We start from the raw sequence: 20,169 nt of genomic DNA on the forward strand, positions 1-20,169 counted from the left end.
TAACAAACCATTTCAACAAGATATGGACGGCTACAAGGATCCCACAAGATTGGAGGAAGAGCACCTTGGTCCCGGTTTATAAAAACAAAGGAGACGCTCAAGATTGTTCTAACTATCGAGGAATTAAGCTTATGAGCCATACTATGAAGTTGTGGGAAAGGGTGATTGAACAAAGGTTGAGGGCATGCACAAGCATTTCAGATAACCAATTTGGTTTTATGCCTGGGAGATCTACTATGGAGGCAATCCATTTGATAAGACAAATGATGGAGTTTTATAGGGTAAAGAAGAAAGATCTTCATATGGTCTTTATTGATTTAGAGAAGGCATATGACAAGGTGCCAAGAGAGATACTTTGGTGGGCAATGTTGAAGAAAGGTATCCCACGAAGGTATGTAGACCTAGTTAAGGATATGTATCGGGATGTGTCAACAAATGTGAGGACATGCGGAGGGTTGACAAAAGATTTCCCTATTACAATCGGATTGCATCAAGGGTCTGCATTAAGCCCTTTTCTTTTTGCAACGGTTCTAGACGAATTAACTAGACCAATTCAAGATGAGGTTCCATGGTGTATGCTGTTCGCAGATGATATCGTTTTGGTGGATGAGACTAAGGATGGGGTTAATGTCAAGTTGGAGCAATGGAGGCAAAGGTTGGAATCTAGAGGGTTTAAGCTAAGTCGGAGTAAGACTGAATATTTGGTATGTCGTTTTGGCACTCAGAGGGGGACAAGCAATGAAGTGGTGAGTTTGGATGGAAAGGATTTGACCATGAGTGAATGTTTTAAGTACCTAGGGTCGATCATCCAGAAGAATGGTGACATTGATCAAGACGTGACCCACAGGATTAAGTCAGGGTGGCTTAAATGGAGAGCGGCCACGGGAGTGCTATGCGACCGCAGCATTCCCTTAAAGTTGAAGGGAAAATTCTACAGGACTGCCATAAGACCAGTGTTGCTCTATGGTACAGAATGTTGGGCTCCTAAGAAAGAGCATATTAAAAAGATGGAGGTTACGGAAATGCGCATGTTAAGGTGGATGTGTGGAAACACTTTAAGAGATAGAATCAGAAATGAGGTTATTCGCAAGAAAGTAGGTGTGGCGGGCATTGTAGATAAATTAAGGGAAAATCGTCTGCGTTGGTTTGGACATGTAAGACGGAGACCCGAGGGTGCACCGGTGCGAAGAGTGGAAGAGTGGGACCATGGAGGGATTAAACGAGGAAGAGGGAGACCAAAGATGACTTGGTTGGAAGGAGTGAGGAAGGATATGAAGTGCATGGATTTACGTGAGGATGAAGTTTTGGATCGTAAGGGATGGAGGAGAAAGATTTATGTTGATGACTACACGGAATAATCAAATTTGGTTCATGTTAGCCGACCCCACTTTTGGGATTAAGGCTTTGATTGATTGATTGATTGATTGATTGATCAATTCTAAAGAACCCAAGTTGCGCAACAATCCAAGTGAGGAACATAGTCTAAGGCTTTAGCCGCATTATTACAAACCTCTCCTACTGTTGCTATTTTTACTAGAGGTGGGCATGGGTCGTGTCGGCCTGCAGGCGGCACGAGCCCAGCACGAGATTGGCCTAGCACGGTGTAGACACCCATTTGTGTCTCCCCAAAACCAAATCCGGTGATGAGTATCTTTCACGTCGAATCATAATCGAATGAAGTGAAAGTGTGGAAAGTCTAGTGTTGCGGTTAGTTTTATTTCTTTTCTTTCTCTTTGTTTTTGAAAATCTATTTTAAGAAAACAGTCAATCCAGTTTGGTTTGGTCCATGGCAAGGGTCCAATAATAGTGTAGTTGGGCAAGGTTCAAAAAGAGCTTTCCAACGATATATTATAAGCCTAATTCCGGTGAATAATGAGGAAGTTACGGCCAAATTACTAAACTGGGCCGGTTTGATATTTATATGAGGCCCAATGATCTAGAGGAGGGCCTAATATTGATTTATCATTCCTAATGCAATTAGAATTGATTATAGTCTTCTAGATTCTTCTAGAAGGTTCTTTTCATTCCTAATTTAATTAGCATTGATAAATTGACTTTAGTTCACTTTTTAGAGTTTTAATCAGATTAAAAGAAGTGTTTTTAAGGAAAATACGATTTTGCCCTCTCGTACGGTTAAATTTTATCAAATTAAGAAAACACGTGGAAATTTATTTCCAGCGTCTGATGCCAGGACCAGCGTCTGGCGCTAGACCTGGCGTCTGGCGCTAGTGTCCAGCGTTTGGCGCCACGTTATTTTATTCTTTCGAAACTCTGGTTTGTTTTTGTTATCACATCCGGCTGATTTTCTCTATAAATAGCCTCCTAAAACCTCCATTTTCGATCATAAAAAATTCACCAATTCTCATCAAGAATCTCTTAATTACTCTCTCTCTCTCTCTCTCTCTCTCTCTCTCTCTCTCTCTCTCTCTCTCTTCTAAACTAGCTTTTCTCATACAAAATTCCGCATTCACAAGATCTAGACACACCTAGCCAAGTTCGAAGTTGCCTTCGCCCTAGACGTGAAAGGTTTTAATTTCTGAGGGTTTGGTCCCAAATCTCTCTTTCAATTATTTAATTTAATTGTTTTGATTTATATTTTCCTTGAAGTTACTAACGCGTGTATTTTGTTATTAGAAAGAGATACGAGGCATCCAAGTAAGCGTTTTAATTGATTTTAATTGATATTATGATTTAGAAATCATGTTAGGGTGTTTTGATTTTCCTAGTATCATGTTTAGGGTAACAATTATAATTCTAATATCAAATATGACAATTGTGATTCCTGCGATGCTTCCTATTTTCTTTCCTAATATCATGTTAGTATCATGTTAGCGTTAAGGCTTTGATTTTTATTGCTTAGTGACATGCTAGGGTTTGTTATTAATCTTGTTAGTATCATGCCTAGGATCTTGCTATTATTATGCTTTAACATGATTATTATAATTATGATTTTTATTATTATTATTATGATTATAATGTTGCTTGATATATATTTATTGTTATTGCTTGGTCACACCTTTTATGCATGTTTAAAGGAATTTGTACTTGTAATCACGCTTAATAAGATAATTAATAATCTTGTTTAGGGTTAATATGATTATAGTTCAAGTGATCGTCAATAATAGTTTTATTTGTGCATTAATATTCAACCAACATAGATAAACAGGTGTAGGGTAAACCTATTGATTGCATGTTAGTCGGAAAGCGCACATGAATACGATCAGAATAAAGTAGAGATCTATTATTAGGACAGGTTCAATCTCTTTTAGGTTGGATTTGTACCTTCATCCCCGAACTACCAATCATGGTTCAAACCTATTGGAGTTGACGATCTCCTGGATCGTTAAGGGGTGTAACCTTCACCATGTGAACGGTTTACAAGTTCCTAAAACTTGTTGGCGATTCTTTTGCTCTATCTTCTTTCCTTTTGGACGCCACCGTACTTTAGTGTATGATCACAGTGGGGTTCAAGTTTGGGGTAATGCTTGAAATATTCCCTACACACGGCATGAGCCCAGAACGATATTGGCCTAGTGCGGCACGAGCCCGCCAACGGCACGACACGACAAGGTAATTGAGGAATGGGCCGTGCTTAGAGGTGTCAAAACCGAACCGACCCGAAAAAAATTATCCGTTTCGAACTGTAACCGATCCGATTTTATCCGAGAAATTCAAGACCCAAACCCGATCTGTTACCGAACTGAACTCAACCCGAATTCGAACTTGACCCGATCTGAACTTAACCCGGCACCGATTTGATCCGACCTGAACTCAACCCGAATCCGATTTGACCCGACCTGAACTCAAACTGAACCGATTTGACCCGACCCGAGCTCAACCCGATCCGTAATTGACCCGAAAAATAACCGATCTAATCCGATCTGTTTTGACCTGAACTGATATTAACCCGATCCAATTTTAACTCGATTTGATTTTTACCCGATCCGAATTTAACCCGATCATAATTAATTATTTACTTTTTTATTCAAGTTCTTATACTACATATTTACTAATTATTAATAAGTTAACTTTTTGACTACAAAGAAATAATCCAGAGTCTTAAGTTTACTTCATGTACATATCAATTATATTAATTTACTTTCTAAGCTTTAATAAATGCCACAAGATCTAATAAACCTAAACATTAAGTGGGAGTTAATTGATTTGCTTGTAAAGCTCTAGTTAAATGCTGCCAAAAGCCTATTGTCATTTTTAATGAATTTCCTCCCATTGTGTTATATTTTATGAACTAATAATTCTTTTCTCTAACACCTACAACGAATTATATCAATATAAATCACATTACTACTAGTCTGATGCAACCTATAAGAAACAATTATGAAAGCAAAATAAATAAAGTTTTAAAGGATATATCAAGCGCTTACATTTTCATTATAATAACTAAATATATTACATATACATAATCCAATGATTCAAACTTAGGTATTTTTCAGTAGTTTCATTTTCATATACAAAATACGCTGCATATAATATCATTGCAATGTTTCGAATCCAATAATATGTTATGGGTACGGCTTCCTCAAAAATAACAAAAGCCTTGTACTTCCAAAAAAATTCAGCCAAACACAAAAAGGAATTGAACCGAACTTGACCGAACCGAAATCAACCCGACCCAAATTCATCCGACCCTAAGTTACCCGGCTAAACCCGTTTTAAACCCGATCCAAATATATCCGAACCGAAAGTGAATCGATCCGAAGTTGACCCGACCCGTATCCGACCCGGACTCGATAGACCATGACCCGAATTTGACCCGACCCGAATTTGACCCGATCCGACCCGATCCGAGTTAAAAGGATAATTTTGATCCGAACATATCCGACCCGAACAGACCCGACCTGAATAGACCCGACCCAAACTCCATCCGGTTATCCGAATTGACACCTCTAGCCGTGCTGTGAACACGATTTCAAGAATCCGGCATGAGCACGACACAAACCCGCGGGCACAACACGATATTTTGGCCCGCCAGCACGGCATGCCAAGCACAGCCCGGCACAACCATAAAATAACATAAATAACAATAAAGAACTATAATAATAAAAATAAGAGTAATAAAAAGAACAATAATAAGATAATAATAATAAAAAAAAAATTAATAAAATTATTTAAATAGTAAATCCATTTTAAAAGTAACTCAATTTTTTTTTAAAAAATTAAAAATATTATGGGCGGCCCGGTGCTCGGTACGGCACGCCAGGCACGTGGGGCATGACGTACCGTGGGCTGGGGTGTGCTAAATGGTGGCCCGGTCTGACATGGCACGACACAACACACCGAGATGCGGGCATGGCACGACATCACGTAATACCCCGTATTTTTATACGTATTTTATTTTAAATAAGTTTTTTGTGAGGTATTAAAATAATTTGAAATGAATTATTTGTGGCATATTAATTATTTATTTTAAACAAGTTTGGAAATATTTTTATAAAAGGAAATTTTTACAGTAATAAATTAATTATTTTAGTAAGTTGGGATTTATTTTAGAAAAGTTTTATTTTAGTTAAGTTTTATTAGCAAAGGGATTAGTAAAGATTAAAAAAGGGAATTTTAGGTAAGAAGGGTTTCTAGAGAAAGGGGTATAAATATTCAACAATTGGGCAAATTAAACTTTGCCCAGAGTGGAGAATACCCAAGGTAAACTTTCTCTCCCTTCTCTTTATTTCCTTTTCTTTCTTTCCTCCTTCCCTTTTGCACGCACCACCGCTGTACACCACCACATCACCGGAGGGCCGCCGGCCACCACCGGCAGCAGCTGCGGCGGCACTAGCACCAGCGGCAGTCGGCTGTGGTGCTGTGGCTGCTGTCCGGCCACCCCCTTTTGGAAAAAAAATTTATTTTAATTATTTTATTTTCTTTTGTTTAATCCTAGATCTAATTATTGATTATGAGTTTTATGATGACTGATTTTAGGTACGGTGCAAATTAATTTTTAGATTTTAATTTTAATTAAAAAGCCCCAAATTTTGAAACCCTAGATTTGTAAATAATTGATTATTGAAGGAATATGATTTAGGGTGGTTTAAACCTTTAATTTAATTTGAGGGTTTTAAAGTATAATTACAGCAAGTTTTCATGATTTAGTATTGCTGGAAATTTTGCTAGTAAGCTAAAAAAAATTAAGTTTCTTGAAGGAATTTTGACTACCCATTAATTGGGATTAAAGTAATAGGTTTTAAATTAATTTTTAGCTTGTTTTAATTAAATTATGAGTGGTTCAATAAGAGTATATATTGCTGGAAATTTGTGTGAAGTAGATTTTAATGCCATATTATGATTTTGGATTGTAGGAGACTTCAAAGTGAGTGATTTCTATTAGTCGTGGCGATTTTAAGATCGTATTCAAGGTACGTTCGCGTACTTGGTATTTATTTGGTGATATAAGAATATTCTAGGCTTTGAATAATTGATTCCAAATAGTATTGTGATAGTTTTGGTTGGAATATATTTTTTTGGTTGATATTGGGATTGAATTATGAAGCATGGATTATTTGTGATGGATTATTGAATGGAAATAATTTATTTTGGCATGTTTTATATGAACTACACTTTTATTATTGGCATGATGGCGAGCATGATTAATTAAACTAAATGTTTAATTTGGTTTGGAATATCAAAAAGGAATTTTATTATGGTTCATATAATTTTTATTGATGTTATTAGCATGAGAAAAGAGCTATGTAAGCGTCTATGTACACGAGAAATAAATTATATGTTGGTGCCTTAGTGCATTTAAGGTGTTTTTAACACCGAGGGATAGGAATTTTGGCAAATTATGCGTTTAAGGTGTCTTTGACACCGAGGTAGATTAAAAAGGGTTCAACATTAAATATTATGTGGTCGCTAATTATTCAAGAATTAAATTGGCATGATGTAATGTTTGAATAGTTATGATGATCGAATTGTATTATGGTTTGAGAGTCATCACCAAGTCTAATAATATGTAAATAACATAAAGTGAAAGAGATTACGCACCAAAACTTTTGGAATGTATATACCTTGAGAATGAACATATGAGGGGGGAGTTATGAGGTTTCATATTTAACCATAACTTCTACTGGGATTACATGACACTGTATTTTCCTTTTATTATTATTATTTGTAGAAATTCCACCACTTACGAGTGATTATTTTATATTGGCACGGTTAGCTCCCGTGTTAGTACCCCTTATTTGGGGCAGGTTATGGGGGTATGAAACATGTTCGATGCGTAATCAATGCTAAATAAATCAATTAGTTACTTAATTGCATTGAGAAGTCATATTGTATATTGTGTGCTTGTAAATAAGTGTTACGAGGTAAGTTGTGTGTTGATAGGTGAAAGCATGTTAGTGTGTTTAATTACGCTTATGTACTCAGCTTTGTAACTGTGTGTTTATTGGCCTTGTCTTTACCTTGGCCCTATGATGACCCATTTTTAATAGAGAGTAGTGGAAACAAGTAGAGAGAAGCTTTTCTGATGATTAAGCATATTCATGAAGGGCATGAGTGAAGAGAGAATCATGCTAGTTTCCATAAGTTTATGATATGTTTATTGCTTTGATATTTTATTATATTATGTCTGTGTGATTAATGCAAAGATTTTTAAAGTTGGTTCGGTTTTAGTTAAGGGCCTACAAAGGTTCCAAGTTGTAGGTAGACTTGTTTTACTTTGGTTTGACTTTACTTTCGTTGGTTGACTTTTGTCGTTTTCAATGTTTTTAAGGATAGTCTTCCGCTGTGTGTTTTTGATTGTTGTCTTAGTCGTTTTCACGGTGGCGGTAATGTCTTAAATCTTCCTATTTTGAGTTTTAAACAGATAAAAACAGGTATTTTAAAAGAAAGGAATTTCTAGGGTGTTATACGAGCCACCACCAGGCACGGCCCGACCCGGCACGTTGCCCACCTCTAATTATTACGCTCCTAGACTAGGCGTGGCTTATGCTCATAATCTAACCTTTGAGGCTAGAAAAGGAGCCTATCCTTGCTAAGTTGATATTTTGAAGGAGTCACCCTTGCTAAATTGATATTTATATCGTGACAACTCTAACAAAATCTCACACATTTTTCATTAGGTAAAAACATGGTTAACGGAAAAGAATAAGTTGAGAGTAGGAGTCAAATATATGTTTTTTAAGGAATTAAATATATGTAATTATATGAGTTTATTTTTAAATAGGTGGTCTGTTCTGATTAACTGAACTAAACTTATTGAAACTGAACTTATTGGAGCTGACCTGAATTGAACTGAACTGAATATTTTATGAGAGAAGGAAATTAATAATTGAATTGAACTTATAAGAGTTGAACTGAAAATAATCTGAAGAGAACAGACCCATAATCTACAATTTTTGAAATTAAAAAACAACACTAAGGGTCTGTTCTGATTGACTGAACTAAGCTGAGTTAATCTGAATTGAATTTATTGGAACTGAACTGAATTGAATATTTAATAAGAGACATAAATTATGAACTTAACTTAACTTATTGGAGCTGAACTAAACTGAACTTAACTTAAGTGAAATTTTTAAGTATAATTTTTGTATGTAGGTGCAAATTTGTATATGCATCTCCATAAGCAATTATGGCTTGATGAGCCTAATTGTTGATGAACTTGACGGTGATGATGATGATGATCGATGTTGGACTCCCTTTTTTCCTTTGACCTTTGTCCTCCACAACCTACGGCTACAGCTGCCTTATCATCTAACTCTCCTCATCATTCATCAAGTCCGTCTTAAGTAATTTGGGCCCTTAGGCCCCTTACTCGTACATTCTTCGTTATTGATATTGTGATCCTTACTCGTACATTCTTCGTTATTTTTTTCATTATTACTAATATTTAATTCTTTTTTTGACAAAACCTAATATTTAATTCACCAACAAACTACATCATCTATGCACTTTATATGAACCTTCTAAAATGCCATATTGTAGACACCCATTTGTGTCTCCCCAAAACCAAACCCAGTGATGAGTACCTTTCTCGTTGAATCATAATCGAATGGAGTGAAAGTGTGGAAAGTCTAGTGTTGCGGTTAGTTTTTAATTCTTTTCTTTCTCTCTGTTTTTGAAAATCTATTTTAAGAAAATAGCCAATCCAGTTTAGATTGGTCCACAGCAAGGGTCCAATAATAGTTTAGTTGGGTCGGGTTCGAAAAGATCTTTCCGACGGTATATTATAAGCCCAATTCCGATGAATAATGAGGAAGTTATGTCCAAATTACTAAACTGGGACCGGTTTGATCTTTATATGCGGCCCAATGATCTAGAGGGGGGCCTATTATGATTTATCATTCCTAATGCGATTAGGATTGATTAAAGTCTTCTAGAAAGTTTCTTTGAATCCTAATTTGATTAGCATTAATAAATTGACTTTTAGGAGTTTTAATTGGAATAAAAGAAGTGTTTTAAGGAAATTACAGTTTTACCCTCTCGTACGCTTAAATTTATCAAAATAAGAAAACGCGTGGAAAACTGAATGCAGCGTTGTACGACACGTCTGTTGCCTAGCGACAGACCTGGCGTCTGGCGACACGTCTGGCGTCTGGCGACAACGTCGTGTTTTATTCTTTTCGAAACTCTGATTAGTGTTTTATCATATTCGGCTGATTTTCTCTATAAATAGCGTCCTAAAACCTCCGTTTTTAATCATCAATATTCATCAATTCTTCTCATCAACTCTCATCAAGAAATTCTTGATACTCTCTCTCTCTCTTTTCTAAACCAACCTTTTTACAAACAAAATTCCGCATTCACAAGATCTAGACACACCGAACCAAGTTCGAAGTTGCCTTCACCCTAGACATGAAAGGTTTAAAAAAAAGAGGGTTTGGTCCTGTAGGGAATATTTCAAGCATTATCCCAAACTTGAACCCCACTGTGATCATACACTTAAGCATGGTGGCGTCCAAAGGGAAGGAAGCTAGAGCAAAAGAGTCACCAACAAGTTTTAGGAACTTGTAAACCGTTCACAGGGTGAAGATTACACCCCTTAACGATCCAGGAGATCGTTAACTCCAATAGGTTTGGAACCAAGACCGGAAGTTCGAGGATGAAGGTACAAATCCAACCTAAAAGAGATTGAAACTGCCCTAATAATAGGCCTCTACTTTATTCTTCTCGTATTCATGTGCGCTTTCTGACTAACATACAATCAATAGGTTTACCCTAAACCTGTTTATCTATGTTGGTTGAATATTAATGCACAAACAAAACTATTATTGGCGATCACTTGAATTATAATCAAATTAACCTTAAACAAGATTATTAATTATCTTATTAAGCGTGATTACAAGTACAAATTCCCTTTAAACATGCATAAAAGGTGTGATCAAGCAATAACAATAAATATAATATCAAGCATCATAATAATAATAATAATAATAATAATAATAATAATAATAATAATAATAATAATAATAATAATAATAATAATAATAATAATAATAATAATAATAATAATAATAATAATAATAAAAATAATCATGCTAAAGCATAATAATAGCAAGATCCTAGGCATGATACTAACAAGATTAATAACAAACCCTAGCATGTCACTAAGCAATTAAGATCAAAGCTTTAGCCCTAAGATGATACTGACATGAATATTAGGAAAACAATAAAATGCATCGCAAGAATCACAATTGTCATATTTGATATTAGAAATTTTAGTTGTTACCCTAAACATGATACTAGGAAGATTAAAACACCTTAACATGATTTCTATATCATAATAACTGTTGAGGGTAAAAATACCCCGTATACGTGGACCAGTCCCGTAGTGACACGTGGCCCAGTTATAAGGCGACACGTGTCACTATGGGAAGATGCCACGCGTCCAGCTCAAGAGCACTCAAAGGTTCAGGCCAATCCCGTAGCGACACGTGGCCCAGTTAGAGGGTGACACGTGTCGTCACAGGAAGATGCCACGTGTTTAGGGCATGTGTTCCCCTGAAATCAGCACGCAAAAGAGGCCTAATAACGTCAGGGCCCAAATCCCGAGAGATATCATTAAAAGCCGCAAAGCGGCGCCCCCAAAGTAACATGTGACATTCACAGATTGCGCAGCCAATCACGTCGCGCAATTCTAGGGCACAAACCTTAGAATGGGGCACAAGTCCCACCCCTATAAATACCCCAATCATTTATGATGGGAGGGGTGGATTAAGACTAGGAATGACAACGGATCGGATTCGGGTCGGATGGAGCTCCACCCGCATCCACCCGAATTAACCATCCGCTCCACCCCATCCACCCGTCACCCGCAAAACCCATCACCCGCATCCGATCCATCCGTCATCCGCGGATGAAACGGGTGGATCGGATGCTTAGCGGGTGATAATTATAATCCTACTCTAATTATAAAATCTAATACGTTATTATAAAAAGAAAATGTTAGCCAATTTTAAACTTAAAAAGTAAACCATTGATTAAATTTTTACTCCAAACTATAGCAATAATAATAATAATAAAATAATAATCATGAACTTACTTTTTTTTTTTGAACGGAATCATGAACTTATTTCAGTACTACATAATTGGGAATTGAGGGAGGTTTTATATTTTTTAAAATAAAATTAAAGAATTTTTAGAAAGATTTATTTTTTTAGAAATATATAGTACATACATAGTGTAGTATACTAGTATATAAGACAATTGGGAAATTTTTTTTATATATATACGGATGGATTGCGGATCGGGTGATAAACGGATGACGGATCGGGGGACGGATGAAACGGAGCCCCACCCGAATCCGACCCGATCCGTCACCCGCTTCATCCGTCACCCGCCCTTCATCCATTTAATGCGGATTTTCGTCCATTTATTTATTTCGGGTGGATCGGATTTGCGGATATCCATTTAGAATTGCCATCCCTAATTAAGACATTACAACAAAAAGAGCATTAAATAGCTCCAAATTCTCTCTACTTTCTCTCTCTAGCCTTTTTCGTTTCCGATCACTAGCTTGATCATCGGAGGCGAATATTCCGACAACCGGAATATTCGTTGTTTTGCAGGACGGATCGTCTCGTTGCCAAGAGAGCGTGACCAGTATCCGAGGAAATCTAAAAAACACCCGAAACATTTGGCGCAGTCTGTGGGGATACTCGTACGTTATGGCGATAGACGGTCAGACACCTAATCCAGGCGAGGACGGACATGTAGAGGATATGATCCCTACAATCCATACCAGCGATCCGCTGATAGCCACATTTCAAGAAGCTGATGACCCTCCTTGTAGACACCCATTTGTGTCTCCCCAAAACCAAACCCAGTGATGAGTACCTTTCACGTCGAATCATAATCGAATGAAGTGAAAGTGTGGAAAGTTTAGTGTTGCGGATAGTTTTAATTCTTTTCTCTTCTCTCTGTTTTTGAAAACTTATTTTAAGAAAATAGTCAATCCAGTTTGGTTGGTCCATGATAAGAATCCAATAATAGTGCAGTTGGATGGGGTTTGAAAAGACCTTTCCAACGATATATTATAAGCCCAATTCCGATGAATATCGAGGAAGTTATGGCCAAAATACTAAACTGGGCCCGATTTGGTTTTTATAGGCGGCCCAATGATCTAGAGGAGGGCCTATTATTAATTATCATTCCTAAAGCTATTAGGATTGATTATAGTCTTTTAGAATACTCAAGGAGGTTCTTTTAAATCCTAATGGAGTTAGGATTGATAATTATGTTTTAAAGAGTTTGAAATTGAATAAAACTACTCCTTTTAAGAATCCTTGTTTTGTACGAAGTGGAATATATTCAGATTTTATTTTCGTGCCTCATAATATTTATCCAAATTTTATATGGTTGGATAGATCTTGAAATTATCTTTTCAATATTATAATATTAAATCCGAGTTATAACGAAAAAGATATGAATGAGACATGAAACTTTATCCAAAACTAACACCCTTCCACTATTTTGGCCATATCTTTTTATCTACAAAATATTTTAATCTGATTCTAATTGGGTTGGAAAGTAGACTTTAAGAGCTTTCTAACGACATATTATATGCCTTATTTGGACTTTCGGATAAAAAGATATGATAAAAACAAAAACGCGTGAATTTCTGAAATCAGCGCCAAACGCCTGCTGTAGCGCCTGGCGCCAGCATTGGCGCTTGGCGCTAGTGTTGGCGCTAGGCGCCAATAGCCTAATGTTGGCGCCAGCTCTGTTTCAGTTGCGCCAATGCTCTGTTTTGTTAATTTTATCTTTTTGGCTGATTTTCTCTATAAATAACGTTGTAAAAACTCCGTTTTTATTCACCAACTCTCATCAAGATTTTCTTGATTATTCTCTCTCTCTCTCTTTTTCTAAAGTAGCCTTTTCTCAAATACAAAATTCCGCATTCGAAATACTTAGATACGCCTAGCCATATTCGAAGTTGCCTTCGCTCTAGACGTGAAAGGTTTAATTTATGAGGGTTTGGTCCCAAATCTCTATTTCAATTATTTAATTTAATTGTTTTGTTTATTATTTTCCTTTAAATTACTAACGTGTGTATTTTGTTATTAAAAAGAGGTACGAGGCATCAAAGTAAGTGCTTTAATGATTTTTATTGATATTATGATGTAGAGATCATGTTTAAATTGTTATTATGATATTCCTAGTATCATGTCTAGGGTAATTTTAATATTAAATATGATTGTTACGATGCCTTTTATGTTCTTTCTAATATTTATGATTGTTAGTATCATGTTAGGGTTAAAGATTTGATTTTTATTGCTTAGTGACATGCTAGGGTTTGTTATTAATCTTGTTAGTATCATGCCTAGGATCTTGCTATTATTATGCTTTAATATTAACATGAACATGATTATTATAATGATATGATTATTAATTATTATTCATGATATTGATTATTTATTATGTTGCTTGATATTTTATTGTTATTGCTTGAACACACCTTTTATGTATGTTTAAAGGGAATTTTGGTACTTGTAATCACGCTAATAAGATAATTAATAATCTTGTTTAGGGTTAATGTGATTATAATTTCAAGTGATCGCTAATAATAGTTTATTTGTGCATTATATTCAACCAACATAGATAAACAGGTTTAGGGTTAATCCTATTGATTAATAGGGAATTTTGGTACTTGTAATCACGCTTAATAGGGAATTCATGCTCCATCTACCCGATTGAACGCTCCGTGCAACATAGGGTACATCCGAGTATGTTGAATTCACCAAACCATGGAAGCGAGTTTTCTCTAAAACTCGCGGTGTCCCATCCACTCGCGCCAACCCTTCACGGTTAGGCTTCCGCGCGGTGCATCCGGACAATTAACCATGGACCCTCTATTGACTAAATCATATCCCGAACTTTAGAGAACTAGAGCCATGGTTAGGTTGCAAACTCATTGCATCATATTGTGCCTACTTAACTAATTGTGCATTATTTGTTGTGCATACTCTATGTGTTTTTCCTAACCGTTTGTTTGACTTGTGATTAAGCCTAAATAAACTAATTAATGACTAAAGGACTTTATTTAATTAATTAATTAATTAATTAGAGCTAATAAATATACCTAAAATAGAGTCATAGTTCCTTTAAGTCAACCCGGATTTTTATTCCCGTATGCTGCACAAGCGTCAACTTGTTTTGGTCATATCTGGGGTTATAGAAAGAACTACGAGTCGTACAACCTATGGATCTGTAGTCCCGAGTTTCATCTTTAATTTGGCGTTGGTTTCATCTAAATCAGAGTCACAGATCAAAAGTTATGACTAAAATACCACAGCCTATCCAGTTTAATGCATATACGTGAGGTCTTAACTTAGTCTTTGCTTGAGTCTAGTCACATAGTCTAGCCACATGATCATGACACGAGTCTTAACATGTCACCTACACTCACTAGTCTTAGTACACACTTTGTACATACTCTTTTCACACCATGACCATGTCTTAGGTTCATGCATGAGTCGGTCTTTTCCGTCATTTGAGTTGGGGGGTACATTCTATTCCTAATTCTTCATATCCCTCCACCTCCATCATTTTTCTTCACATTCTATTCCTATTTCTTCACCTCTTCCATCCATTGCATGTTGAATAAAGTTTGAGTCAAATAATTAATAATGAACATCCCCAAATTCCTTTTCCACAGTACTTGGTCGAGGAGAGAAGGGCGATTAATCAAGGACAACATCTTCATTCAAGTCTCGCTTTTTGATAAACCGATTCGTCAGAAGAGGAAGGCTAAAAAGATAATGGCAACTCAAGAAGAAGTCAATGAGCTTAGGAACCAATTGGTCACCGTGACTGAGACACTGAAGCTACTCACACTCAAGATCGATGATCATGTGAAGCAACAACAAATGAACCTCATGCAAGATAGTTTAAGCAAGCTATCTAGTGACTATAAATTTCAGGACATGAGTTCACAAGGGGTCTCGCTGGACAAGGAACTTCTTCCACATAAGTTCAACGCCACTGACATCCCAAAATTCAAGGCAACAGATAACCCTTATTTTCATCTAAGGGATTTTGAAACTATAATGAGCGTTAAGGGTATCGATAAGAAGGTTTTCCCGTCTCTGTTCCCACTATCTCTCGAAACCGTTTGTCAAAAATGGTTCTTTTCTCTCTCGAGAGAAAAAACCTCTTCTTGGGAGTCGATAACAAATGCTTTCATAGATAGATATAAGTGCAACATCCAAGACGAAACAGACCACAGACAACTTGAGATGTTAAAACAAAAAGAAAACGAAGGGTTCATTTCTTTCTTCAATAAATGGAGGGAAACTTCTGCTAATATGGTCAAGGCTCCTACCGAAAAAGAATATGTGAGGATGTTTATTATCAGGAATCTCCAAGGGAAGTATTCAAAGCACTTAAAGTACCAACACAATTTGAATACTTTCAAGGCTGTCTACAATATAGGCATTGACATTGAAGATGACCTTTTGAAAGATAATGGTGCGAGAGGAAAGAAGAACGACCATCCTTCTTCTTCCTCTCCCATTAATGAAGTACATGCCACGAACGCCTCTAAACCACGAATCCTAAGATCAAAAAGAGTGTTCACTCCACTTGGTATGAGTTATGAAACGGCTTTCGAGAAATTACACCACAAAGGACTAGTCATGCCCATAGGGCCCATCAAAGATCCAGTTCCAGAAGCCAGGCCACCCAAGTGGGACCCTAATAAGCACTGCAAATATCACCAAGGAAAGGGTCACGACACTGAGGAATGTTGGAAACTCAAAGAAGCTATTCAAGATCTTATCGATAGCATTGAAACTTCTGAGATTCTAGCCATCGAAGATGACCAAGCATCCTTCGATCCATCACTTCTTATCACACCCGTAGGAGAGCCCGTGATCGAGACAACTTATATAACCTCTCTCGATGAGGTGGCCATGATTGGGGAGGATGAAAGTCTTTTCTTAGATAATACCAAGGAAGACTCGTCAATTCTAAAAGAGGACGTTCGAAAACTGCAAGATGTCATTGCCATGCTCTTGAATGTGGTAGAAGGCTTAGCAAATCGGGTGATGGCCATTGAACAAAATTCTCGCCAAGAGTTCAATGAAGAACTCAATGCTCCTAAGCCATTAGCAAAACGGACCATTGAAGGATACATACCAATAGGAACACCTTACAATGAAGCTTTTGACTGTCTACATGATCAAGGTCATATTCACTCCATTGGTCCCAGTCAAGACCCTCCACCTGAAAAACGTTTTCCCAATTGGGATCCGAATTCCTATTGTCGATACCATAAAGGCCGCGGTCACACTACTGAAAAGCGTCTCGCCCTCAAGGATCGTGTTCAAGACTTCAGTGATTCAAATCTCCTTCATGTTCCTCCGCGCGACAAGAAGGCCAAGATTAGTAACAATAACAACAGTGGATGTAAAGGGAAGAAGAATGACTATCCTTCTTCTTCCGGAAACACCTACTCTAGTAATAGTGTTGGTACTTTTGACCTTAGTGAGATCCTAGCCATGGGTAATCGAAAGCAACTGAGAAGAGATTTCACCCCTATTGGAATTAGCTACGATAATGCTTTCAATTGACTCCATGCCAAAGGACTCATTACTCCCATTGGACCTATTCAAGATCCCCCACTTGAGAAGAGATCGCCTATTTGGAATTCAGACGAACACTGCAAATACCATCAAGGTAGGGGTCATGCTACTGAGAGCTGTTGGAAGCTAAAGGAGGCTATCCAACATTTAATTGATAACAACAAGCTTCCCATGCCTCCAGTTAACAAGAAGAGCGAGTGATGATAAAGGAAACAACACAAGACAAGAGGCGAGCTTCAACGACAAGATTTCGTGACCTCTTTTTTTCTATTTCTTTTTTATTTACCCTTTCCCCAATAAGTCTAGCATAGGCACCTTTCTATTCTTCTTAGATTTATTTTGTAGGATCATTATTTATTTTCTTTTAATAAAATGAGCATTTATTTCCTTATATATGATCATTTCATTACATTGCATTAAAAAAAAATTATAAAAAATAAAAAAAATCCATGTCGAATTAAGCACAAGGTATACCAATGATTTGAGGCACCCCTTGTAGACACATCATATCTCATTTCACCCTTCAATTATACATCCTTTATTCATAAACCACTTTGAGCCTCGTCTAACGATAGACCTTTCTTTTTTCAACCTACATTTACCTAACCTTGGGATGGGATGGTGTGCAACTTTTGCAATTCTAAAGAAAGCTTGAGCAAATTCAAAAGATTAAAATAGCAAAAATAAGCAAAAATAAATAAATAAAAGTGTACAAAAGGGCAAGTGTTCCAGTGTCTTTGATATGAAAATGTCTTCGATATGAACACGTCTCAGATTGCGTCTCTTATCGAGTGCTCGGTACCGTGCCTGAGAAACATGAATGCCAAGTGAGTGATAGACCGCATGATCGAGATTGCTCACACTTATAAAAATGAAATAAATGCTAAAGCAAAAGAAAGAGCTAAAAAAAGAGTAGAAAACCTCAAGCATGAAAATACAAATATTCAAAAGCAAGGTTGCACACCTTGGGGGATTATCTAGGGTCTTGAGCCTTTATCCCTTTTTTCTATAACCTTTAGCCTAACCATGTTACAACCCTTAAAAGACCTTTTTGAGGTATACACACACTTGTGCGAGGTTTGGCTAGAGCTACGTTCGGCCTGATTCCTAACGGATACGTAGACAACCTCACATCGAGGTGCGACCGTAATAAACATGCATTCATATTCACATTCACACACTTACACCATGATCATATCAAGGGATCTCCAATGCTCATCCCTATTCACTTAGAGCTAGACTTGGGGGCTTGATCCCTACATCATTAGCTTACCTAGCCTAAGAGTCACCACCATTTGACTCTTTTCAATATATTTTTCCACACACTTAGCCCTTGCGGCCTAACTTTAGTGTCACTTTCACACACCGCACAGATACATGACCAAATATACTTCCCTTAGGAACCCTTTGTCATGAAATCTTAACATAACGATGAAGCATGCCTTGTCACATCACTCATCACTCATAATTGTCATTACATAGAAGTATGAAGTGCTTAGCCTCCGTGGCTAAGTTACCCAAATACTTTCATCATTGAGTCAACCATTGAGATAGCCTAGAATGGATTAATCCTTGCACCTTGAGAGACAGTATCAAACAACATCTGACTAAGCTCATTCAACATGCATCTTCAAACTTCGCTTCTTCTTTTTCACGTCTTTCTTTTTCGGGAGAAAGTCGGTACCCTCCACAAAAATGACGGAAATTTTTTGCTTTTTTGCATTTTCGAGTCGCATAATCAACACTATGCACACACGGGTCATGAGTCTAACACATGTGTCATTTCACTTTGAGTCGAGTCAACCTCGAGTCAGTCAATCAGCGAGTCAAGTTTATACCTTGAGTCATGTCAAGTCGATGAGTCAAGCAACATTAAACCTTAGGTCAACCCTAAGATAATTTTAAGCCTTAGGTCAACCCTAAGATGGCTAAAGAGATTGGCAAAGTTCTATAGTAAAAAATAAATACAAGTGCAGCAGAATAGGGAGGACCCTACACCAATTCTTGGCGCCAGAGATATTTCAGCAGCGACAGAGCTCGAAGCCTCTCAGAAAGGTGATTTCGACCTCATACAGCAATTTTGGGTTCCTTGGTACGCCAGTTAGCCCCTATAAGCAATTTGACATGATTAAGTAGTCAGTTTGATTACAGTTGCAATAAGTGATTGACCTGATGAAATATCGTCTCACTTAGCTTAAAGCGCCTAATCACGGAGACACCGACATACTGGTTTTAGCAGAAATAAAGTTCAGGCGAGCTTTAGAGTTCGACAAACGTTGGTCTTCAGAATTTTTTTTCTTCAAGACATTATCGCAACAAACGTTCAAGTACCGAAGCTCTATTGTTTAGAGACGCGTGAACATTTCCATCAAGCTCTTTTGCTCCAGAGACGCGTGGGCATATCATTCAAAAGCTCTTTTGCTCCAGAGACGCGTGGGCATATCATCAAAGCTCTTTTGTTCAGAGACGCGTGGACATTTCATTCAAGCTCTATTGTCCAGAGACGCGTGGGCATATCAATCAAGCTCTATTGTTCAGAGACGCGTAGACACGTTTCAATCGGATGGATCGGGCGTAAATCCATGAAAGTATACCCACATGTCTAGCTATCACTACTCAAGCTCTTTTGTTTAGAGACGCGTGGACATTTCCTACAAGATCTTTTTCTCAGAGACGCGTGGGCATCCTATTATCAAGCTCTTCGTTCAGAGACGCGTGGACACATCATTTAGAAGTTCATATTAAAAAAGAATATAATAAATAAGCTCTTTGTTCAGAGACGCATGAACATATCAAAAAGAAGCTCTTTGTTCAGAGACGAGTGAACATCGAAACAACAAGGTGGCGTTCCCTGGATTATGGAGAGTTGTCACAAACAACTGAGGATTAATTCAAGAGAAGCAATCTTCGATAGTATTCCCTTGGACGTGGAATATTATCAATGCGGATGAGGATTGTTTCAAGAGAAGCAATCTTCGATAGTATTCCCTTGGATGTGCAAAGCGGAAGAGGATCGTTTCAGGCGAAGCAATCTTCTGTATTGGAAGCAGTTACGGGCGTAGCAGTTTTCAAGCGGGATGGCATTCTCTAGCTTGCAGGAGGTCATCAAAACAATCGGTTACTTTCAGAG

The sequence above is a fragment of the Chenopodium album genome, chromosome 8, assembly GCF_948465745.1.
Source record: "Chenopodium album chromosome 8, dcCheAlbu1.1, whole genome shotgun sequence".
Taxonomy (NCBI): Eukaryota; Viridiplantae; Streptophyta; class Magnoliopsida; order Caryophyllales; family Amaranthaceae; genus Chenopodium; species Chenopodium album.